Source organism: Gossypium hirsutum, chromosome A04 (assembly GCF_007990345.1).
Source record: "Gossypium hirsutum isolate 1008001.06 chromosome A04, Gossypium_hirsutum_v2.1, whole genome shotgun sequence".
NCBI lineage: Eukaryota > Viridiplantae > Streptophyta > Magnoliopsida > Malvales > Malvaceae > Gossypium > Gossypium hirsutum.
The window spans coordinates 72,311,836-72,339,440 of NC_053427.1; the positions used below are offsets into that span (position 1 = coordinate 72,311,836).

The window sequence follows — 27,605 nt, forward strand, 5'->3', positions numbered from 1 at the left end:
CTGAAATGTGAAATAAATGAAAGTTTTGGGCCGCTAGGGGCCTATGTGAAATTTGGATATGGTCAAATTGGATTAAATTGTGTGAATTTTGTGTTTTTATGAAATAGGGACTAAATTGTAAAAATATGGAACTTTATGGGCTAAAGTGTAAAAAATGCCCAAATATGTGTTTTTAGACTGAATTGAATGAATCAATGAATAAATGAGTTAATTTTGGATTCATATAGATCCTGAAAGAAAGAAATCAGAATTAGATCGGGGGAAATCGAAGGTTATTGAATAGTCAACCGGATACGTCAATCCCTAATAGGGGGTAAGTTCATATGCAAATAAATACTTTTAAATTGATTTATAAATGTTTATTTGTCACTGAATTGCTATGAATGTTGAATGAGCAAATACGAGCAAAAATCAATGAAGTTACAATATCCGAAAGTCCCGTACGAACCTTAGGAATAGTATAGGATACAAATGTCATGACACTAGGATTACCGAGATGTGATTACATGTAAGACCATGTCTGGGACATTGGCATTGTATTGTGATTAAGTCCATGTCTGGGACATTGGCATTGTTATATGATTTCGTATAAGACCCTATCTGGGACAGTGGCATCGATATGTGATAACATGTAAGACCATATCTGGGATATAACATTGTAACATGTAAGACCATATCTGGGATATGGCATTGTATGAGCTATATATGATTTTCGAGTATCCTTAACGATTTCGAACGGTTCAACCTGAAAGTCAAGTTGAGAAAGAATGTGTGAATGAGTTAAGTAACTCGAGTACGTACGAGATTCATAAAAGTAATGAAAAGGGAAGTATTTGGTAAATTCACTCATGATATTGAATATGTGTACAATGAGAAAGGTTTGTGAACTTATATGTGCTTACTTATAGTTTGCCTAATAATGGACATGATGTTAACTTATGTGGTAGTTTTATTTGTATATGGCTTACTAAGCTTTTAAAGCTTACTTTGTGTATTCTTTCCCTATTTTATAGATTATCGAACCTAGCCCGGACATTGGGGATCATTAGGGACCGTCATCACACTATTGGCTACTTGTTGGTATTTTTTAATTCTTTGTAATTATGGTATATGGAATGTACAGGCTAGTGATATGATGATATATTTTGGGTTATGATATAGCCATGAGATTTGGCTTGTTTATGATGTAAATGTTGGTGTGTATTTGACCATTTAAGTTGGCTTAAATCATAAGTTTGATAAGTGATATATGATGTATATATACTGCCTTGTGTTTTGGCATGTTTGGTATGATTGTTGTGATGGTTATATGGTCGCTCAAATAGCAAATTATCAATGGTGTATAATGCTTGAGAAATGGCATGTCGTGGCTTAGTTTTAAGATAATTGGTATATTTTGTGGCATGATTTAGTTGATAAGATGGTGAGAAAATACATATAGAAGTTAAGTTTATGGCATATTGTTTTGGGATAATTTTGGTTATGGATTTGAGTAATGTAATGGATGGACTTAAATGGCATGAAATGTGTATTAAATGGTCATTTTTTGTTGCTTATTGTATGTGAAAATTACGCCAAATGAATACTTATAGGTACATGAATGATAGGTGGGAATAATGGCTTAAACAAGCCTATTTTCGTGCCACACACGTGCGTGTGAATCGACCATGTGACCCCTAAATCCTAGTTAAAACAAGTCAGAGAGTTACACAGCTTAGACACACGGGCGTGTCTACTGGCCGTGTGTGGCATACAGGCTGGCACACGGGCGTATGGTCGGCTGTGTGACCCAAGTCAGTATACCCTCCAGTTTTCCCACAGCCATGGGCGTGTCTCTGGTCGTATGGTACAAGTCAGTATGTATGCCTTATTTTCACACGGCCTGTGGCACGGGTGTGTCTAGTGGCCGTGTGAGGCACATGGCTTATTCATACAGGCGTGTGATCCCTTATGCATGAAAATTTTCTAAGTGTCCCAAAGTTTTTAAATGTTACTTGTTTAGTCTTGAACCTCTTCCAAGCATGTTTTTAGGTCTCATAGAACCTTATAAGGGACATTTTGATTATGTTTGAATAATGTTTAAGTGATAATGGATTCATGTATGAGAAATATATGTTGTATGATGTAATTTATCGGTAATACCTCGAATCTATATCTTTAGTTGTAGTATTCAGACTTTAGACGTTGGTACGTCCAGAGGCGGTTAGTAGCCATCTTCTGTTGTTGGCATTTGTTCCACTCATTTATTTGTTTTGCCTGGAGTTTTGTGTATTGTTTATATAATGTATCTCCAATTATACTTCAGGATTGTTTTATGAACTACTTAGTGGGCACCACCAGAACCCTTGCTCTATTGCATAAGGCCACCACTATGTGGGGATACCAAGATTTTGTTATGAACTTCTTAGTGGACACCACCAGAACCCTTGCTCTGTTGCATAAGGCCATCACTATGTGGGGATACCAAGATTTTGTTATAAAATTCAGAAATAACTCGAGGGGTAATTCTCACTACTTTCCCTTTTACCGGTACTGCTTCCTATGTGGAACCTTCAGCCATTTTAGACTCTTGTCCCTTGAAGAGATGGATAGAATTCCTGAACTACGAGGACCACAACAATAGTCTTTCGGGATCATACAAAAGAGTTCCCATCTGTGGTATCGAACCAAGGGCCAAATTTCCTGACACAATGTCGTCGACGGTTCAAATTCCCGTTCTTGAATAAATGTCTCCCTGAATCTCTAAAACATATTTTTCTACATTTGCATTTGGAAAATTAGAGGGATTTGGAACAGTTGATGACTCCAGTTTACTGAATTTTCTAACTTTTCTTGGCGGCATATTCAATACCAGTTTATGCTAGAAACCAGTGAAATATCAAACAATATTTCTAATGGAATAGTAAAAATTAGATTAGGAACCCTTAACCTTGAGTGTAGATGCATTGGATCCATTGTAGAATGGCTATCATGTGAATGCTTTGTCTTGGTTCCTACACTATCAAGAAGGATTATGTTTTAATTTGAGAAATGGGGTTTTAGGGCTTAGAAATTTAAATTTTTCGAAAGGTTTAGAAAGGGTTTTAGAGTTTAAATTAGGTTGATAATATGTTTAGGGTTGAAATAAGGGTCATATTAATGTTAAAAATGAGTTAAAACATGGTTTATGCCGTTGGGTTGCACAATCAAGTTGGGTCAACCCTGAAGAATAGTGCAGCGATGTCATGACACAATGGTTCCATGTCGCGACATCCCTGGCAAGATACCGATGTTGCGACACTTTTCCTAGTTCAAGGTATTAGGTTTTTGAATATTTATTTTGTAATAGGGTTTCCTAACTTTCCCCTATTTTCCTCATTCTGCTGGTGGCCACATTTAAAAGTTTCTGTCCCACCACTGATCTTCATTGTTAATTGATTATTTTCTAGATCAATGGCGGATCTTGATGTAGTTAAGAATGGTCTACCCAGCAAAATAGTTTTTTGACAATCTTCCTCAAAGACTGAAATTAAAAAATATAAAGGGAGGAAAAAGCTCCTTACTTGAACTAATACATTTTCAAGTCCTCCCTTAGGTTGTACTAAAGATCTATCGACTAATTGTAGTGTGATTTGTGTATTTTCAAGATCCCCTAATCTTAGCCTTTCATAAATAGATATGGGCATTAAATTAATGTTGGATCCTAAATCACATAGAGCTTTACTAAAATGGATGTCCCCTATTTCTATAGGTATCGTAAAACTCGAAGGGTCTTTTAGTTTTGTAGGAATGTGTTTTGAAATAATCACATTACATGAGGCGCTTATATTAACTTGCTCTCCCATTTTTACTTTCCTACGCTTAGATATGATTTCTTTTAAATACTTGGCATACTTAGAAACCTTTTTAATCAAATCAATTAAAGGCAAGTTAACATTAAGGGATTTAAATAAGTTGAGAAAACTTACAAATTCACCCTTATCCCCTTTTTTTTTCTATCAACCGTGAAGGGAATGGTATTATCATCATTGCAGGTTCTTCCATAGACTTAGCTTTCAGCTCAATTACCGATTTGACTATTTCTTCAGGTCCTGGTTCTGTAACACCCCTTACCCGTGTCCAAGGCCGGGATAGGATACGAGGCATTACCGGACTTAAACATATACAATCACATAAAATCGAGCCATAAAATTTCATTCAAATAAAAAACACTCATACATATGTATAACGTCCCTTAAACGGGCTTACGAGGCCCTAAACACGCATCAGAGATGATTCGAGATTAAACCGAAAACTTTGAAAACTTTTGGGAAAACCTAGAAAATTTCATCATGAAATAGGGTCACATGCTCGTGTGGGTAGGCCGTATGGTCACACACGCCCGTATGGCTCGGGACACGCCCGTGTCTTCAGCCCGTGTGACTCTCTATTTATGATGTCAGCAAAAAAATAGAGTCACATGGCCAAGTCACATGCCCAGGTGCTAGGCCGTGCCCTCCACACACCCATCCGTATTAAACAACATTATCACACCACATGACCTTTGGCACATGCAAGTACATATAATTAGGCATTACAACCCAAATAGTCAATATAAGCCACATCTCATGGCTATGTATACAAAATGAATCAATATATCATCATAATCCAATACATTTGGCCAAATCAAATGACACATACACAATTGACTAAGCCCCTATACATGCCCCAAATTGTAGCTTGATAGTGTGATTGAATCTCCGACGATCTCCAACCCGAGCAAGCTGAATAAACCTATAAGAGATGGGAAAGGAAGGGGAGTAAGTTATATAGATTATTAAGTTTGTATGAAAATAATAAGCAAATTATTAACATGGTTTTTTCAAATTCTAACAACATGTTTTCAAGGTAGCACAATCATAATTGCACATAATTCAGTCAAGCTGTCTACTCGATTAACGATCACTAAATTATTTATAACTTGAGATAAAGATTTCTAAATTATGATCCGTTAATGTTTCTTGAAACTAGACTCATATAACTTTCTACCATAAAATTTTTAGAATTTATGGATTAGCCAATAAGTATAGTTTACTCTTCAAAGTTACCCCTATTCTGCTATTTGACAGCTTCAACCTTTCTTTACTAAAAAATTATTATCTCCTCATACGGGATTGATATGATGTTCCCATTTGTTTTTTTATGAAAATAGACTCATTTAGGATTTTAAGAATATAAATTATAACCCACAATTAGTTTTGTACAATGTTTAATGATTTTCCAAAATTAGAACAGGGGATTTCAAAATCATTTTTACTCTGTCTCACAAAAATTAAAATATTTCATAATATAAAATTCTTTTGCTTACACCATTTCCTTTATAAGAAAATAGACTCAATAAGATTTAATATCATATCTTATTCTGCCAAGTGAATTTTCAAAGTCGGACTGCTGCTGCTGTCCGAAACTGTTTTAGTGTAAATAATGATAACTAAGTTAATAGCACCTTTACAAATCATTTCAACCATCATGGTATAAATACATATTTATTCAACATAAGCATGGACCCATAATCACAAGGTCATAACAAAATCATTCTCATAGGCATGACCTACTTATTTACTTCGTTACAAATATGCATTATAAACAAAAATCATTTCTCATGAGTTTTGCATATACACGTGTACCGATCCTTACCATTTCATACATACACGTAATGCCGTTGCATCTTCGATGTCTCGCACACTAAGTTCCATACCAAATATCTCGCACACCAAGTGGCATTCTTAATATTTCACACACTGAGTGCCACATATATACATTGCCGAAACTATCTCAAATCACATACCAAGTGCCACATTTAGCCGAAGCTATTTCAAACTGCCGATATGTCGTTAAACATAACAATAGTCACATATATACAATTTATATGATATCAAAGCATTAAAATCATAAATATAACAATGCTTATTACATACGAACTAACCTCGATCATTAAAACGACGGAACGGACCGACTAGTCCAAATCTTTTCTTTTCCTTCGATCTAGACCTGCACGAGGCTTAACTTGATCTAATTAATCAAATTCAACTCATTTAATCATTATTATACTAAATTCAATCAAATTTCATCTTATGGAAAAATTATCATTTTGCCCCTATACTTTTGATCTTTTTACAATTTAGTCCCTAGGCTCGTAAATTTAAAATTCATGAAATTTCATCACACCCAAGCCTAGCTGAAAATCATACATGCTCATATCATCCCATACAATTCATAATTTCACATATTTAACACACTATTTTCACATTTATCAATTTAGCCCCTAATTGACAATTTCATTAAAAATCCTTTAACAAAAGTTGTTTATTTAACAATAAGGATTTATTTTCTTCCATAAAACTTTAAAACCCTAGCATTATCTTCAATGGAAAATCTCAAACTATTCAATAGTTTTGCAAATTAGTCCCCTCATTAGATAGATTAAGCAACAACGATTCCGAAAACATAAAAATTATTAAAAACCGAGTAGAAAATACCTACATGCATACAAAAACACCATGGCCGAATGAAGCGTCATCCATGGCTGCCCTTTTTGTTTGAAATTTCGGAGGAGGAGAGAAATAAAGATGAGAAATTACTTTAGTTTTATTTATTTTGTCTTTTATCGCATATTTACCAAAATAACCTTTAAAACATTTAATAATTACACTAATGCCAAGCCATCAAAATCCACTATCTCTTTAATGGGCCATTTACCAAATAAGGACTTCCACATTAAATTTCTATAACTATTTGGTTCATTTAACTAATAGGACTCATATTTTACACCTTACGCGATTTAGTCCTTTTTACCGAATTAAGCATTTAAACGATAAAATTTCTTCACGAAATTTTCACACAACTCTAATAGCATGCTATAAATATTAAAATAATAATAAAATAAATTTTTTTACATCAGATTTGTGGTTTCAAAACTACTATTCCGACTTAGCTAAAACCAAGCTGTTACAACCCCCCTGTTACGGATTTTCGTCCCCGAAAATCTTACCAGAAGAAGTTGCTTCCAACTCTTATGAACCACTTTCCCTAATTGCTCAGAATCACCAATCGATATTAGCCTCATATATCTTTTTCCAATAACCTTTGAACTTTAACACACGGTGCTGGAGCATTCTGTCAAAATTCTGAATTACTCACTCAGGAACACTTAGCTCAGTGGATCTATCAAATAAGAAGGCTGTACGTACTGAAACAATCATGCGGATTTTTTCCCAACAATTAACTGCAATACAATTAACATCTTCCTTTTTGGAGGTAATGAAAATCTCAATTCAAAATCTGTAATGACTCTATCTCATTATCACTGTCGTACCATCACTGACTATATTAGACATGAATACACTTGATTTTCGATTTTTAACCTGTTGACAAATCAACATCTGAACACAGAATCAAAATTATCGGGTTTCATACCCGTACACCAAAACATTTATTTCATATAACTGTACATTTTATTACTCTCAGATGAACAAACAAGCTACTACTGAGCCTCATACAAAAAACTTCTGAGATTCGGAATCGAAAGTCATTTCACACTGTACTCGTTTACTTGCAATTCGCTAACACATTTCCGAGCTTTTCAAATTCGCAAAGAAAGCATCACTTTAGCTTTTTATTTAGCTAACAATAAAGATTAATCGATAACTACTCGGAATCTTTCAATATCTTAAATCATTAACACTGTTTCCCACTTTATTAATATGCAACAAACCATTCAAACTTTCACAAATATGATAACTTTATCAATCAGAACGCTTTAACTCGTAATAACATCATTCGGTTACAATAATCTAATAGGCATATCTTTGTATCATAATTTATAGAATATCATTTCTTCATTTAGAATATCCGTCTAAATATATACTCATGAATGTACCAAATTTATTCCCTTAATCGAAGACATGTTTAAATACATATACCTCAAATCACATCTTAACAAATCGGTTTACTCTAATAAAACAACTGAGTTGATTTCAACTATAGAATAATGCCACATCAAAATACTCTTTCTTCATGCTGAGTAAACAACTCAAACACATAATCTTTCAAAATTCTTTTAACATGCTAATCAAATATCTCACAACCATATTCACTCAAGGAAACCAAATATCCGATTTAACTCATTAACTTTAATCAAACTTACCCGAGGGAAAGGATCCACTAAACAATTTAAGATTGAGTTTCTAACCTTTATATCTTTGCCAATGACAATTCCTTACATGAAAATCAAATAAACCCAGATACCCGACTCACCACATTTCTAATATCGATTCCAGAAATATAATCATGATAAATATAGCCATCATAGACTAAGAAATATACTTTAAAGATGAGCCATGATTGATAATTCATGAAATAAGAGTGTTAAGAAAACCGAGGTAAAGAAACCCAAGTTACAATACCATACCGGAAGTCCGAGAACATAACTCATAAGAAAATAATAATAAAGATTCGGATGATTTTCTCAGAGAAACCAGAAGAAAAACAATACTTATTTATTCTGGAATTCCATTGTAATAGAAATATCATATTTTCCGAATATACACATAAGACAAACATTGTTCAGTAGAAACAGAAGAATAGCCTCACATAAATTTTTACCATCGTCCTTATTCCAACTTAATAGAATAGAATTCCAAAGAGAATAAAGAAATGTCAATCATAAACCAACTAGTCCAACAGTGCTTTCATCTAATATCATAGTTAGCTAATGTTCTCACACGATAAGAATTTCATCAGAATGAGAACGATCATATAAACCCCTAGGAACAATTGAATATATGGAACACCCAGAAGAAGTCATAATAATGTATTCAATCATAATTGTTATACACAGACATCTTTACAACTCAAACATCATTTTTTGACTAATTCTATTATCATGAACACCATAGTATTCCAATCATTAACGAAAACCGTTTTGGAAGAAATTTCAGTAAGCATATCTCTAGACTTCATACCCAATTAAGTCGAATAACCGAGACTAATTTTATTCTTTAACCATGACATTACATAATCTGCACAATCTTTAAAAGAGTCTGATATTTCTTCTAAAACTGAGTTCATTTGTTAAACTGTACTCAACTCTGTCTGCATTATTAATTATTCCACCATTGAACTCTTTAGTCTCATACTTGTGAACTTATTCAACATAATTCTCGTAAATTTTCATCATAAAGCAATACTGGTAATGGGGAGTTGTGAAGCCTCTCACTTGACTCTCATAGATACACACGTATGACTTAGCATTTCATCATTAACATAATATCTTCATAATCACATAATTCGCTCCAAGCAAATTCATTTACTTATTTGTTTTACAAGTGTTTTCTGCCATCCATAATTTCAAATAGTGAATTTACTTAATCGAACTCAATGTCAGTATCTAACTAAATTTCAACATTTAACTTTAATCTTACTTACTAACAATTTTCAAATTAGAAGCGTCTTAAGGGTCTGAGTACGTCGTTTACTTGATGCCACAATCCAACTATGGTCTTACACAAAGTCTCACATCTATGCCATCTCCTAGAAATGGTCTTATACGAAATCACTTATCGATGCTGCATCCCAGACACGGTCTTACACGAAATCTCATACCGAAGCCATATCCCAGAGATGGTCTTACACGTAATCTCATATCGATGCCAATACTATATCCCAGATATGGTCTTTCATGGGATCTCATATCGATGCCATGTCCCAGACATGGTCTTACACCTATCACAATGCCATAGCCCAGCTATGGTCTTACATGTCATCACGATGCCATGGCCCAGCTATGGTCTTACACGCTATTACGATGCCATAGCCCAGCTATGGTCTTACACGTACTCACATGTATTGCCATGGTCCAACCATGGTCTTATCCGTCAATTCATCATCGAACGTTCGTACTCATTTCCTACATTCTATTCAATTAAATTTTCCAACTCAAATTCATATTATCATATTATTTATGATTCCATATCAAAACCATAAAACATAACATTATAATACCTTTAATTTAGCAATTTAAACATAAGAGACAACCATATGAACATACTGATTATACATTACTCGATAAGTGAACATAAACACACATTCTGTTAACTTGAGTAAATTAGCTTATCATATTCACTTAATCAGATAGGTTGGGCACATAACATCATACAAATACCAACACACATGGATAAGCTTATCACAACATAAACTTTCATTTCATTCCACATTTCCACATTTCTCAACTTATAGTTATCTCATTTCATATATAACACATACATATCATGTACTTCTATTCATACCTTTCCAAATTTCGACACATCATAGACACATTTTAATCAACTCAATACCATTTTCAGCATTATCGAAAAATAGCTCGATTGGAAGTCATCTCTGTCTTAACAAAACAATTTCATTAGAGTCGGGAGATATCACACTATCACGAGTAATAATATGGCATGATACCTAGACTCACATACGCTAGGTTAGTCCGAGAATCGACTAAACCATAGCTCCAATACCATTAAATGTAACACCCCTTACCCGTGCCCAAGGCCAGGACAGGATATGAGGCATTACCGGACTTAAACATACACAATCACATAAAATCGAGCCATAAAATTTCTTTCCAATCAAAATCATTCATACATATGTATAACGTCCCTTAAACGGGCTTACGAGGCCTTAAACAAGCATTGGAGATGATTAGGGATTAAATCCAAAACTTGGAAAACTTTTGGGAAAACTTGGAAAACTTTTGGGAAAACTTAAAAAATTTCATCATGATATAGGGTCACACGCCCGTGTGGGTAGGCCGTTTGGTCACACACGCCCGTATGGCTCGGGACACGCCCGTGTCCTCAGTCTTTGTAACTCTCTATTTATGATGTCAGCAACAAAATAGAGTCACACGGCCAACTCACACGCCTAGGTGCTAGGCCGTTCCCTCCATACGGCTGAGACACACGATCGTGTCTTTGCCTGTGTGGGCGAGAAAGTGGCTATTTACCAAGCTATTTGGCACCCTCATTTGCACATACTTAAATATAATTTTAATGGAGCTTTTCGTGGCATGATTGAGGATTTAAACATCATCAAACAAGTCATGATCATGGTGATTTCATATGAACTTATTCATGCATAAGGTAGCATACTTTGCCTAGTTTAAACTTATCAAACTTTCACGCCATGACTATCATTAACCCATTCTCTTATTTCATACTTATGCAAATTATGTCATCAACCAATTATCAAGCACCTAAACCATATCTACACACTTATCCATATTAAACGACATTATCACACCACATGACCTTTTGCACTTGCAAGTACATGTAATTAGGCATTACAACTCAAATAGTCAATATAAGCCACATCTCATGGCTATATGTACAAAATGAATCAATATATCATCATAAGCCAATACATTTGGCCAAATAAAATGACACATACACAATTGACTAAGCCCCTATACATGCCATAAACTCAATTGCTTGAATACTTATACCCCAAATGGTAGCTTGATAGTGTGATTGAATCTTCGGCAATCTCCAACCTGAGCTAGTTGAATAAACCTATAAGAGATGGGAAAGGACAGGGAGTAAGCTATATAGCTTATTAAGTCTGTATGACAATAATAAGCAACTTATTAACATGCTTTTGCCAAATTCTAACAACATGTTTTCAAGGTAGCACAATCATAATTGCACATAATTCAGTCAAGCTATCTACTCGAGTAATAGTCACTAAATTATTTATAACTTGAGCTACAGATTTCTAAATTATGATCTGTTAATTTTCCTTGAAACTAGAATTATATATCTTTCTACCATAAAATTTGTAGAATTTATATATTAGCCAAAAAGTACAGTTTATTCTTCAAAGTTACCCCTATTCTGCTGTTTGACAGCTTCGATCTTTCTTTACTAAAAAATTATTATCTCCTCATACGGGATTCATATGATGTTCCCATTTGTTTTTTTTATGAAAATAGACTCATTTAGGATTTTAAAAATATAAATTATAACCCAAAATTATTTTTTAAAAATTTTTAATGATTTTCAAAAATTAGAACAGGGGATTCCGAAATCATTCTGACTCTGTCTCACAAAAATTCAAATATCTCATAATATAAAATTCTTTTGCTTAAACTGTTTCTTTTATAAGAAACTAAACTCAATAAGATTTAATTTCATATCTTATTCAACCACTAATTAAGTTTCCACCATGTTTGGTGAATTTTCAAATTCAGACTGCTGCTGCTGTCCAAAACTATTTTAGTGTAAATAATGATAACTAAGTTAATAACACCTTTACAAATCATTTCAACCATCATGGTATAAAAAAATATTTATACAATATAAGTATGGACCCATAATCACAAGGTGATCACAAAATCATTCTCATAAGCATGACTTACTTATTTACTTTGTTAGAAAGATGCATCATAAACCGAAATCATTTCTTATGAGTTTTGCATACATACCTGTACCAATCCTTACCATTTTATACATGCACGTAATGCCGTTGCATCTTCGATGTCTCGAACACTAAGTGTCATACTCAATATCTCGCACACCAAGTGCCATTCTAAATATTTCGCACACTAAGTGCCACATATATATATAGTCGCAAATCGCACACCGAGTGTCACATTTAGCCCAAGCTGTTTCAAACCGCACACTAAGTGTCATTCTTAGCTGATAAGTCGTTAAACATAACAGTAGTCATGTATATACAATTTTATGATATCAAAGCATTAAAAGCATAAATATAAAAATGCTTATTGCATACGAACTTACCTCAATCGTTAAAACGATGAAATGGATCGACTAGTCCTAATCTTTGCTTTTCCTTCAATCTAGACCGGCACGAGGCTTAACTTGATCTAAATAATAATTTTCAACTCATTTAATCATTATTCTACTCAATTCAATCAAATTTCATCTTATAAAAATTACCATTTTTCCCCTATACTTTTGACCTTTTTACAATTTAGTCCCTAAGCTCGTAAACTTAAAATTCATGAAATTTCATCACACCCAAGCCTAGCTAAAAATCATACATGCTCATATCATCCCATAAAATTCATAATTTCACATATTTAACACACTTTTTTCACATTTATCAATTTAGCCCCTATTTGACAATCTCATTAAAAATCCTTTAACAAAAGTTGTTTATTTAAGAACAATGATTTATTTTATTCCATAAAACTTTAAAACCCTAGCATTGTCTTCAATGGAAAATCTCAAACTATTCAATAGTTTTGCAAATTAGTCCCCTCATTAGATAGATTAAGCAACAACGATACCGAAAACATAAAAATTATTAAAAACCAAGTAGAAAATACCTACATGCATACAAAAAGACCATGGCCGGATGAAGCTTCATCCATGGCTGCCCTTTTTGTTTTAAATTTCAGTGGAGGGAGAAATAATGATGAGAAATTACTTTAGTTTTATTTATTTTATCTTTTATCACTTATATACCAAAATAACCTTTAAAACATTTAATAATTATACTAATGTCAAGCCATCAAAATCCACTATCTCCTTAGTGGGCCATTTACCAAATAAGGACTTCCAAATTAAAGTTATATAACTATTTGGTTCATTTAACTAATAGGACTCATATTTTATGACTTAAGCGATTTAGTTCTTTTTACCAAATTAAGCATTTAAACGGTAAAATTTCTTCACGAAATTTTCACACAACTCTAATATCATGCTATAAATATTAAAATAATAATAAAATAAATTTTTTGACATCGGACTTGTGGTTCCGAAACCACTATTCTGACTTAGCTAAAACCGGGCTATTAAAGGTTCAACATCAGCTCTTTGAGAGTTTTCTAGAAGATCTTCGAAATCCTCTTTTTTTTCTTCTTGAGAGAGTTTTTTCAGGCTACTTAATACTTCACACGAATGGAGCGCTATTTCATTTACGTGCTCCTTCCTCTCTTTCCGAGGATTTTTTCTGTATTACTCGGGATTCTTGTGCCAATTTTTCTTTTAATGTCTCCCATCATGCTCATTAATTGGCTCGTCTGATCTTCTGGTTTAGTCAATATTTTCGTTGTACTGGTACATTAAGACAGTACCTATTTCACTTTTGTCTTCATTGATGGCATCTCACCCTCAATTCAATCCAGCATTGACCACATTTAGTACGGTCATTTAGGTTGACCATTCTCTGAGGCTTTTGCAAATAAGGAGGATGATAGTTAGTGTTTCTAACTTGGTTAGAGTTATTACCAGCTCCTTGGTGTCCACCACATCTCAAGTTTTGGTAGTCCCTCTATCCGGGATTATAAGTGTTGGAATACGGGTTTCCACCCCTATTCCTGACATAGTTCACATCCTTAGTAGGATTATTGATATAATAGGAGAGCGATTTATCTCCTCCATATATTGATGAAACACTAGATGAGGATTTCATACGATTTAACTTAACCACTATCTGTTGATATCTATCATCCTCTTGGAAAACTTTGACCGTAGATGGCTTCTGATCGTATGTGTAGCTATTAGTTGGCGACTGACAAGAATTCATTGCCATACTCTATTAATTCATATGCATCATCATATGTTTTATTCATTAAGACTCCTCCTGTGGCTCTATCTAGTCTCGATCGTGTGTGTGCATCTAGCCCATTGTAGAACATTTGCAGTCTTAGCCACTTGGGTAATCCATGGTATGGGCATCTCTAAATCAACATTATAAAGCATTCCCGATCTTCATGAAAATTTTCTCTTTCTAGTTGTTTAAACATTGCAATCTCTCTCCTCAGTTCGACAGTTTTGCTATAGGGAAAAACTTTTGTAAGAATTTTCCTGCGAGTTCGTACCATGTCGTAATAGATTTTGATGCATACGAATCTAACCCAGAGAAAGCATTATCTATTAAGGAGAAGGGGAACAACCGGAGACGAATAGCGTCTTCAGTGACCTCGTTATATTTAAAAGTATCAAAAAGTTGAACGAATAGTTTTAAATGCTAATTTTTGTCCTCTGTCACTGTGCCTCTAAACTGAAAAAAATTATGGATAATCTAGATCATTGTTGGTTTAATCTCAAAATAGTTAGTCGTGATGGTTGGCTTTGTTATACTTCCTCGAACCATCTCTAGACTTGGTAGCACAGTCCCTTAAAGTTCTTTCATTGTGTGCCATAGGGATATTTACGGGTAGTTGTGGTGGTGGTGGTAAGTCTTGTTGGTTATTGTTCTTAATATAGTGGAACAGTGGGTTGCCTTGCAGCGGTAAATTGCTTGCAGTAGGTGATGGGTTTTGCATCTACTATTGTTTTTGTTGTTGTCGACGATTCCTTCAGATTGTTCTTTCTGGATCTACGGTTGGCACTATAGGTGTTCCTCTACTATGAGTTATAGACTGCACCTAAAAAGAAAATATGAGATATTACCAAAAAAAATAAAATCATATCTATAATTCAAAATTTTCCTAATTAGTATATTAAATGCAAAAATTAAAATTAATTTAATGACATTTCCTCCCCGGCAACAGCACCAACAACTTGACCACCTTCGGACGTACTAATGTCCAAAGTAAGAAACCTGTACAAAAGATATGAAATAAGCAGTATCTGCAAGTATACAGGTTAGGTTGTAATATAGTTACAATGAAGTAAGTGAATACTCTGAGGACCGTTCCCAAGGGAGGCAAGTACTAAATTAATCCTAATCTAAAGAGAGATTTTTAGTGTTTTAATAATAATAAAGAAAACAAAATAAATAAAAAACTTTGGGAAAAAAAAGATGTAACCTGAATTAGATCTAAGCAGGGGCGATTAGCTTGCTTTTGTAATCACAACCAACTGTCACTTCGGGTTTCTATTCAATCAGCTAGTCGTCACCCTAGTAGGCTCTCTCGATCTTCCACTAAACTGATGAGTTGGAAAGAACTACTTATCTCTTAACCTCACAGTCCAAACCAGTTCAGGGCTAAGGTATACATGGATAGGCCATACTAATTTTGCATTAATTCTCACATAAATGAATTCCTAGGTTGTCAAGCTTAAGGTTTAAGTGCTTCTTCTTCCAAACAGCTGCTATACTAAGAAATCCTTACACAACAATTTATTAGTCATACCTCCAAACAGTAATCTCCCATAAGAGGATTAGTTCCTTATAGATTTCATAAACACAACAAACTTGATGTGAAAGATAAACATGAATAATAAATCAAGAGAAAAGGTTTAAGAGAATCCTAAATCGTATTGAATGAAATTCATGATTCACAATGATTTGATTGATCTTCCGTAATTTGGTGTAGCAGATTAAACTAATTTACACACTTTAGGAGCTTGAAAGCAGGCATTTTCATTAATGTTTAATTATGTTTTTTTCAGTTTCCTTTAAGATAATAAAATGTGCATATTGAGTCTTTTTTGATCTTAAGGGTTGAATGAGGCCTAAAAGTGAGCTAATGAAATTTATAAGTGTACAGGACACCATTAGATGGTGTACTAAATCAATACTAGTCACTATGTCACAACATGGAATGTTCGATGTTGCAACATAGGGAGCAAGATATAGAAATCACAAAACTGCCTTCGATGTCGTGACACAGACTAAGCGTGTTACAACATACCCCTAAAGATATCCTAAAAGGAGTATACTGACTCCTATGTCGCGGCACAGATCCTGGTGTGTCTCAACATCGACTTTGGACGGGATTAAACACGAGCTAAGAGGCATTTTGGTCTACACAATTAAACTTAAAGCTTGAGAACATCAACTAACCTAGTGTTAAGGACGACGACAACTTGAAATCTATAAATAGGCTCTTTTGTCACATGTTATGGACACCATTTACTTAGCCTAGAATTTTTCTCTTAATATCAATTTAGCTTTTCTTTCCTTTTAGGTTTTAGGTTTATTTTTAGTTTGTTCTTTGTTTGATCTCAAGAGATCTTATTTGTAGAGACAGTCAAACTTCGTGGATTCCATTTTCATCTTTAATACAAATCATGTTTTCTTAAACTCTAAACTTCAATTCATTTTTCATGCTCTCTCTTTACATCACTTCCATATTGTTTATGAAAGCCATGAGGAACTAATCCTCTTATGGGGGATTAGTTAGTGAAGGTATAATCTATTAACTGTTTCGTAGGGATACTTAACAGCTCAATTGTTCGGGAAAGGAAGAGCTTAAAAACCTAGGCCTGACAACTCTAGGAAGTCATCAAGGTGGAAATTAACTCAAAATTGGTATGGCCTATCTGTGAACACCTCTACCCCAGATCGGTTGGACTGTGAGGTCAAAAGATAAGTAGTCCTTGTCAAATTGTTATTTGAGTGTAAGATCGGAAGATCCTACTAGGATAACGGCTAGTTCATTGATAAGGAACCTGAAGCGATAGTTGATGGGGATTACCAAAGCAAGCTAATCACCCATAATTAGATTTGACTTATTCTATTCTTTGACCTCTTGAATTTTATTTCTTTATGTTATTTTATTTTATTATTAACAAAAATCTTAAAAACTCCTTTTATTTTTACTTTTGTATTATAATTGGTTTCAAGTACTAATTAGATCTTTTAGTGTTTAGGTTAAAATTGATCTAGCACACGCTTCTCTTGGGTACGATCCTTGGAGTATTCACCTATTCCATTGTAACTATATTATAACTACACACATATACTTGTGTATATCACCTCACTAATATATCTTTTGTTGCAGCATTCACACTTTAGACGTTAGTACGTCTTGAGGCAGTCATTGATCAAGTTATTGATCATGACACCCTAGTGCCCGTTTCCTGGCATCGAAGGTAGAATACTCAGGCTTTGGGTGGTTTCAGGAGTGTGTTATAACATTTATTGCTTTGTTGCAACACCGAAGGTAGTCTCAGAATTCTTGTACTCTGCTTCCTATGTTGCGACATCAAACTCCTTGTGTTGCCACACATTGACTAGTATTGAGTTGTAAATAATTAATTAGAATGATTTTTATTTTATTGATTTAGGAGTAGGTTTAATAGTAGATTTATATATATCTTTGTTGTTTTCCAGTTTTCTATGAAGGAATCTCTCATCAAAGAAGCATGACATTTATGAACTTTCAACGAACAAGGAGGGACACACCCACCATAAGACTACGACATTGCCATGATCAATCAGGTAACATTCTTTCCTTATTTACTTTAGATTTCCACATTAAGGAAAATGTTCTATCTAAAGTGTTAGGGGTAACATGGGAATTTTTTTATGTTTTTTCTTTTATTTTTCTTGTCAAAAGTCTACTTGAGCTTGTAGAAATACAAGTGATTGGTTAGGAGCATGTATATAGGTTGATTGTATATATTACACTGTAAGAAAGACATTAAGTAATTGAACATACCAAATGACATAGAAAATATAAAGAAATGAGCATGCTAGTATGTATGATAAATGGTTAAAATTGCAATTGCTTGATTGCTTAAATTTGTAAATATTGAGATACACAAGGATGACCTAAGGCATTGTTTGGTATAACCCAGGGCAAAAAATCTAACCTTATTCATCGATCCGTAGTACCTATTTTTGAGCCAAAAAACGCTTCTTGATGAACCTTCATACAAAACCTGAGCCAAAATATAAATTTGTACTTACCCTTTTTCTTTGGTCCCAAAAATGCATGAATTTATACGTCTAGCCATACGTATTGAAAGATAGGTAGATACATCATGGTGGTTTTTTAAAATTGAGACTTAAATAGGAAGAAGTAGAGTGATGGAGAAGAAGTAGAGTGATGGAGTAATTACAGGTCTAGCAAAAAATGTGCAAAACAAAAGAAAAATCCAAAAAAAAGTCAAAACAAGTAGAAAAGTACTTGATCAATGAAAAGTAAGTGAGAAATGGTGAAAAAGTCAAAATTGACTATAAACAAAGTCATAAAATTAGAAACCTCAATAATTAGTGCACAAAAACTTGTGAGCTGATCGAAGTTATTTTACTATGTTGTGAATTCCTACATGGAGAAATAAGGAAGGTGAAAGAAGGAGAAATAAGGCGGTGAGTGGAAAAGGGTTATTAAGGGGGGAGAATAGGGGACAATATTATGTGCCAAACTACTTTCATGCTTGAAACTATTTTGATGCACCTTTTCTTCAATTCTATACCAACCTTAAGCCTTAGAACGTTACTGTAACACCCCTAACCTGTATCCGTCATCAGAATAGGGTTATGAGACATTATCGGATAACACACCTTATTCACATACACTTAAGTTGTAACACCCCAAACCCAGCCTAGACGTTATGGCCGAATCTGTGATGTCACATTGGAGTGCTTTCCAAAACATTAATTGATGAAAAATCCATTCTTTATAAACACTTCTTTAGATTCATAACAAAAGGTTAGGAGGCCTAGTTCATTGTGAAAACTCAAGTTGTTTAGGTAAAATATTACTTAAATTAGTTTATTACTAACTTTAAAACCATGTTTGAGATGAAAGCTTTTAAAATGTGTTGTGTGATAAACGCCAAGTTATACATAGTTTTACCCCAAATACTTAGCATATTTATGGATGTTTACTACTAGATTTGTGGATTTTGGTGCTCTTAATCCGGTTATTTCATGTTTTGTACTCAGGAGAGCACCAAGAGTCAAAAGGAGCCAAAAACGAGCTACAAAGGGACAAAACGGACCAAATCGAGAAGATCACAGGGCCTAAGCCTTGCCACACGGGCATCTCACACGCCCGTGGTCTTCGGGGGTGTTGACCAAGGTTTACACAATTCACACGGCCTGGCCATTGAGCCCATACAGCCGTGGCAATTTAACGGATCGAACACGGACTGGCAATCACATCACACGGTCGTGGAACACGGGCGTGTCCCTTTTTCAAAGAGTTGTATTTTACACGGAAAAGAGTACTTAGGGAGGAAGAAAACCAATCCAATGCCTATATAAACACCCTAAGTATGACCCAGAGAGAGGGCCTCTTCTAGAACTTTTCTGGAATACAGAACCACACGCCAGGAATTACTTGAAGGAAGCCAGACGATCCATCCCAAAAGATGGAGCTACTCCAAGACTGAAGGTCTCTTTCAGAATTCCTTCAGAGGTTTTAGAGTTTTCTTCATGTTTTGTTATTTTTATACTTTTGAGATGTACTTTTATTTTATTATGAACTAAACCCCTTAGATACCTAAGGGGGATAAAACCTATGATGGATCTTGTTATTATTATATGAACTGTATGATAAATACTTGATTTGTTCTTAATTATGTGTTTTTAATGCTTGAGTTAATATTCTGGGTATTAATTCATGATTTGATGTGCTTATGCAGAGGAGGAATTGACCCTGCCTAAGAGTAGATTTGGCATAATTAAGCAGAGTTGATCTAACGCCTAGAAATAGAGTTACGAGATTTTGTCGGATTGGAGTGAAACCTAATATGGGAGTCCATAGAGTGATTTACTGCTTCTCTAGGGGTTTTAATTAAGAAAGAAATTTCGTTATTAGTCTCGAAAGGGATAATACATAGGTCAGGGAGTCTCACGGATCAAGTCAAGTGAATAAATCGTCCTGTTCAGAGTCAGATAACAACTGAAATCTAGGTGGATTCCTCCTTGGGTGTCGTCTTTATCAATTGCTTCTCTTCAAGTCTTTTTCCAAATTTTCTCTTCGCTTTAATTAAATTAGTTAATTAGTTTAGATAATTAGTTTAATAAACAAATCCTTTTATTCCTAGGCTAGATAATAAAAAGATAGTTATTACTGGTACTTTTGGTTCCCTTGGGTATGATATCCTGGTCTTGCCGTTACTATACTATTGTTCGATAGGTGCGCTTGCCTTTTCGTCGTGATAATAGTTAGTCTAGGTTTGATCTTCATTATAAATATTTATTACTTGTTACAAATCACGCGATCAAGTTTTTGGCGCCGTTGCCGGGGAACTGAAATATTAGGAACATTAAATTTTTATTACTTTAGCCATTTATTTTTCTTGCAAATTTATTTTATTTTATTATTTATTAATTTACTTTTTCTCTCTCTTCACAGGTTTTTATAGTTTATGACTAGAAGAAACCGATCAGGACCATTACTTTTTGACGAAGAAATCGATCGCACAGTTCATAGAAATCAAAGAGAAATAAGGCGTAGTTTACGATACACGGAGAACGAGCGAGAAGACAATACTCAAACCCCAACCGAATAGATGGACGAAAACCCAGGCGATCAGCTGCCTCCTACAATTGCAGCTAATCAAAATCTTGCTCCACGTACTATGTATGACTATGCTAAACCTTCTTTAATAGGAACTGAGTCTAGTATAGGTAGACCTACTATTGCTGCGAATAATTTCGAACTAAAACCTAACACAATTCAGATGATACAACAGTTTGTTCAGTTTGATGGTTTGTAGGATGAGGATCCTAACACGCACTTGGCGAATTTTCTTGAATTTTGCGATACATTCAAAATCAATGGCATTTCTGATGATGTCATTCGTCTTCGGTTATTTCCCTTTTCACTGAGAAACAAAGCCAAGCAGTGGTTGAACTCGTTACCACAAGGGTCTATCACTACTTGGGAACAAATGACTGAGAAATTTTTACTAAAATATTTTCCGCCAGCTAAAACGGCTAAATTACGTAATGATATCTCTTCTTTTGTGTAGATGGATTTAAAAATACTTTACGATGCATGAGAGAGATACAATGAATTACTGAGAAGATGCCCTCACCATGGGTTACCGCTTTGGCTGCAAGTTCAAACGTTCTACAATGGTGTGAATCCCTCGACAAGACAAATGATTGACGCAGTTGCTGGCAGAACCATCAACAATAAAACACCGAAAGATGCCTATGAATTCATAGAGGAGATGTCACTGAACAAATATCAGTGGCAAGTTATGAGGACAAAGCCAACGAAAACAGCCGGCGTTTAGAACATCGATTCAGTCACCATGCTCTCTAATCAGGTAGAACTTCTCAATAAAAAGATTGATAGTTTTCTTGGTTCTACACAGGTACACCCAGTAATGAAGTGTGACTCAAGTGGAGGAGGTGTGCATACAGAATACCAATCCTTCAATCCTACAACTGAAGAAGAACAAGTCAACTATATGGGTAAAAATAACTTTGGATTTCAAAATAACCCATACAGTAATACCTATAATGCAGGTTGGAGGAACCACCCAAATTTCTCCTAGGGTGGTCAAGGGAATCAAAAGACACAAAATCTTCAAGTTTTCAACAGCCACCTTATCAACAAGAGAAGAAACCAAACCTTGAAGAGATGCTTTCTAAATTCATCTCGATGTCAGAAACCCGTTTCCAAAATATCGAGACAGCACTTAAGAATCAACAAGCATCAATCCAAGGACTCGAAACTTAGACAGGCCAGCTGTCCAAACTAATCTCCGAATGGCTACAAGGTAGCTTACCAAGTAATACTGAACCTAATCTGAGGGAGCACCTCAATGCAATTAGCACTCCAAATAAGGACGGACTCATTTCACCCGAGCCTGAAATACAACAAAACAACGCGATGAACAAAGGATGAGAAAAGGTAAACAATAATGATCCCAAACAGGTAAGTACGAATCATGAACCTCGTCTATCATATCCTAAAGCGATGATGAAAGACAGAATAGAAGAACAATTATGTAAGTTTGTCAAACTCTTAAAGAAATTACATATTAACTTACCCTTTATTGAAGTTCTTTCGCAGATGCCCAACTCAGCAAAATTCTTAAAGGAACTTCTAAGCAATAAAAGGAAATTAGACGCTACATCGCATGTGGAACTCAATGTAGTCTGCTCAGCTATTCTAAAGAATAAGCTACCTAGCAAATTGAAAGATCCAGGGAGTTTTACAATTCCTTGCTTAATTGGTAGTTTATCTGTGAATAATGCTTTAGCTGATCTAGGGGCAAGTATAAATCTTATGCCCTATAAAATGTTTAAACAACTCAGTCTCAGTAAACCCAAATAGACTAGGATGAGCATACAATTGGCTGACAAAACAGTTAGATTTCCTAAAGGTGTTATCGAAGATGTTCTCGTTAAAATTGATAAGTTTATTTACCCAGTAGACTTTGTCGTCTTAGATATGGATGAGGATAACGAGGTACCTTTAATTTTAGGATGACCCTTTTTAGAAACTGCCAGAACCATTATAAATGTAGGCACAGGAGAGCTAAGACTTCATGCAGGTGACGACGCAGTAACACTTCAAGCACGCGACTCAGTAAAAACCTCTAAAACTCAAAATAACGCTATAAAACCTGTCGATGATAAAACTAATACTCAATCATCTTTGCAGGAACCCCCTCGAACCAAGACAACGGAGACAGTGCACTATTATCATGTAGAGAACAAAGACACCCATGAGGAACGAAGGCTTCAAATAGAGGAGCTAGATGAATGGCGAGCACACAAACTGAGAATATGTGATAAACCGAAACTACGCCAAAACAAGCCCGATACCTCTCCTAATCAACTTCAGGTTCGTAATAAAGTCTTATTGGATGCCGCAGATCCCCACATTGTCACTACCACACCAAATGAGGAAATCCCTCTTACGGTACTCAGTATTTTCCCATTCGCTACGGTTGAGGCGAGTCATCCCAAGTTCGACACTTTTAAGGTAAACAACACCTGATTAAAACCTTATTTTAAGATTGACAGCAGGAACGAGGAGTATGAACTCCTCAAACCACCATGATAAATCAATGGAGAGGTAAGTCGAGCTTAGACTATAAATAAGCGCTTCTCGGGAGGCAACCGGAGCACTAACATATTTTGATTTCTTTATTTTTAACTTCTCACACTTCGAATCAATTAACTTAGTCTTTGAATTGCAAAGTTTTTCAGCACGCACGGCCAGGCACACGGGCGTGCCTAAAGCCGTGGCCAAACAGGGGAAGAGACACGGCCGTGTTGAAGCAGGACATACTTTTCCCAAAACACGGGGTGAGATAAATCCCCCACAGCCATGCGACATGGCCGTGGGTGAACTTGATAGGAGACCACGGGTGTGGGAATGAAAAACCACGAGCGTGCCAGGGACAAGGCTCGATTCTGTTTCTTAGACATGGGCGTTAGACACGCCCATACCATTCAGCCGTGTACAATAATACATGGGCGTGCTACCATAAAACACGGGCGTGGGAGAAGCGAACAAAGCTAGGCACTACCGTGTAACATAGCCGTGTTTGACACACGCCCAAAAGACACGGGCGTGTGATAGTAGCCGGGCACGACCTAACTCACAAAATTCGAAAAACACTGGCTCACCCTCAAAGTACACGGGCGTGGCCCTAGGCCATGTGACCCTCCCCTATATAAACAAACCACTGTTCATATTCTTCCTCCTTTCAAAACCCTAGCCGAAATCTACCCTCCCCTAACCCCTAATCCCTATTCCGGCCACCATTCCCCAGAATTTCACTTCCCCAACCCCCAAACCACCCTTAAATCCACTCTCCTTGCATTAATCCCCATTTCTTCTCCTTATACCCTCTATTTTCCCACCACACGGCTTCCTCTCCACGTCACACGCCCGTGCACCGCCTTACAACAGCCTTTGGTTCACTTTTTCAACCTTATTTTTCCAATTTGTGTTGCTACATTAGTATTCTACATGCTTTGCATAGATATTGTTACTATTACAAATATGTTTTAGACAAGTTAGGAATTTGCTTTAGAATTTTCTATATTTGACTTGTTTAAGCTACTAAATAGCATATACTAATTTTAGGCCTATTTCTTAACTACTGATGTATCTTGGATTCTATCAATGCTCATGTATTTTCAGGTACATTATGTCGTCATCAAGAAAGAGGCAAGAAGGCCGTTGTCCCTTCCTCAAAGAGACGTAGGGGATAGGGTTCTTCCTCGGTACGTGCTACAGCTGAAGTTTGGCACCCATTCCTTAAATTTCTGTAAGCTTCTCAGGAGGAGCTATTTTAGATACTACGCACACGACCTATCACCACAGGTCGCTGCATCAACTGCGTTGCCATAGAACAAGTCCAGCTCGCTGATGCCATCTGCGCCCTCCTGTCCATAAACCCATGGGAACGGTTCTTCGCTATTACCGAGCCCACTTATTTAGAGCTAACTTTAGAATTATGCTCTACTTTTCATTTACAGGTGGTGATGACGAACAATGACGACCTAGGCACCATTTACTTCTGATTAGGCGGTCTAGTTTGTGCGATGAGTGTCCCAAAGTTTGGAGTTGCTTTGGGACTTTACACCGATGAGTTTATGGAGGAGGAGGACATGAATGCACTACCACGCAATATCCACATCTCCTCCTCCTTGTGCTGGAAGGCTTTGGCACCACTCTCTTCCACCTACGACCCTAGCCACTCGAAGGCCTCAACTCTCTCATTTTCCTTACGATATCTCTATGCTATATTGGCACACACCTTGACCAGAAGGAGAGAGAGCACCGGCATTGTCAACACCCATGATGCCTACTATTTATGGTGCATGGCGAATGCCCACGTGACTGACTTGGCCTACTTCATTGCTTTCGCCATTCACCACCAGACCGAGCGGCATAGGAAGGGAGTGATCTCCATCGGCCCCTACATGATGAGCCTTGCCAAACACTTCGGCCTCCTCAACACCGTGGCCCAGTCATCAGAGCTTACCCTGATAGGTCAGATGTCCCCACAGGGCATTACAACTATGTTACATAAGAGGATGATCGATCACCGACGTGGGACCGATCCTCCTTCATACCGTCTCTCGCATGCCATTGACGAGGAAGATCTTAAGGACACCCCTGATGATATTCCCCCACAGCATGAGGAGCCTTCCACCGTGTCACCTAGGGAACGACCAGTTCATGTGGCTACTCTATTAGCACATCTTTCCGATCGATTCACCTACTTCGAGCTGTATTGCACTACGCAGTTCAAAATGATTCACGACAGAGATCAGCGACGGGACCGACAGATGGACGATATGCAGGCCATGATGCAGCAGCTGTGCCAGCAGTTTCATATCGCCACTCTAGCATCACCACCTGAGGGCCCCACCGATGAGGATCATTGAATCCTCCTATTTTTTTTATTTATTCTTATTTTTATTTTATTTTATTTATTTTTATTTTTATTTTAATTTTTATTTTCATTTCAATTTTATTATTTTATTTTGAAAGACATATTTATATTAGTAAATTTTATATTTTTCCATTTTCTGGTATTTCTAACAAGTAATTCCACTACGCTCTCTTCCACACCAACTCTTAATAAGCTCTTCATGATTCTACAGACTTCTAAGTAAAGCTGCTAGGAATATTTTACGGAATGAGGAAACAAAAGGGAAATAGTACCTCACGAGTGCCATGTTCAACGACCCAATTTCTTCATCTAGCCAAAAACAATGGCAGCTACCACTTTCCTCGAACACTCTATCCTCAAAATCAAGCTCCACATCCATATAACAGCGAGTTTCACCTCCTTTCCTCTTATGATTTTCTTTATTTTGAATAATCTATCTTTGTACATTGAGGGTAATGTACATCTTAAGTGCGAGGGGGTGAACATGAAACCTAACTTTTTGCATTATTCTCAAATCCCTGAATTTGGTCTGTGCTTAAGTGTTTTCTCATAATATTTATAGAATGAATTCTGATTGATTGATAATTATTGTTGATATGTCGTGAATTAGACCAAGGGAATTATGCATGATTATTTGATTATAGGACCTTAAAGAATCGAGCATAATAAGTTGATATTTTGAGAAATAAAATTTTTAGACTATTTCACCTAAATTGAGGTATTATCTTGAAATCCTAAGTATACAGAAATGACATCAAAAACCCAAATTTTTGGTAAGATCTTTGAGCCTTTTGAGCATATAGCTTTCTTTCTTGCTCACTTCTTTTGTGGTTTGAGTGTGTCAACATTGAACTGTTATTCTAGAACTTGCTTCGATTATACATGTTGAGATCACACGTATGATTTGATATACTGAGATGATAAAGGCACTTAGGATTTAACCCATTTAATCCATAAAAAGCCTTCCCACATAATTAAACCCTTAGCGAACCCCCTTCGAGCCTACTAACTTTCTTTTATTGATTAACCCTTATCATTAACCCATTATTGTTAAAATCCTCTTACTTAATTTACCTTTTTATCGAGATTAAATTTAATATTATTACATCACCATGTTCCCATTTTTTGTTACTAAATCATGAAGTATGATTTCTGTATTGTATTGACTTGATTTGTTCTTAAAAAAAAAGTAATTCTCAGCAAGCTAAAGTTGTCATGAACTCATGTAAAATAGTTCTAGATATTTGTTTGTGGTTTAGTAATTAAGTTTTTGATAGTGGGGTAACATATTGAAATTATCTCAATTCTAGCCCCTATTCTTCAGCTTGTATCCATACCTGTAACCTAAACCCCATTACAACCATGCAAAGACCTTTTGATTAGTGTATCATATCATTTACAAGTGGTGGAGATTTGATTTTCATACAAGCCTATGGTAATAACTTTTCATGTTAGGCAATCGAGTGCTTAATCTTGAACCTTAAACATTTTGAGTGATTTGAGTGAATCTTTAGTGAGTATGTCATCTCTTGTATATTTAGGACTAAAGTTGATTATTTAGAGGAAGGG

At 35.6% G+C, this 27,605-nt stretch overlaps 1 non-coding gene across 1 annotated transcript; it reads right to left on the reverse strand.

The window, feature by feature from the left end:
• Positions 1-21,599: 21,599 nt before the first annotated feature.
• LOC121228744 (small nucleolar RNA R71) lies at positions 21,600-21,706 on the reverse strand. Its single transcript, XR_005926319.1, has one exon. It is a non-coding gene; the product is annotated as a small nucleolar RNA R71 (small nucleolar RNA).
• Positions 21,707-27,605: the final 5,899 nt, after the last annotated feature.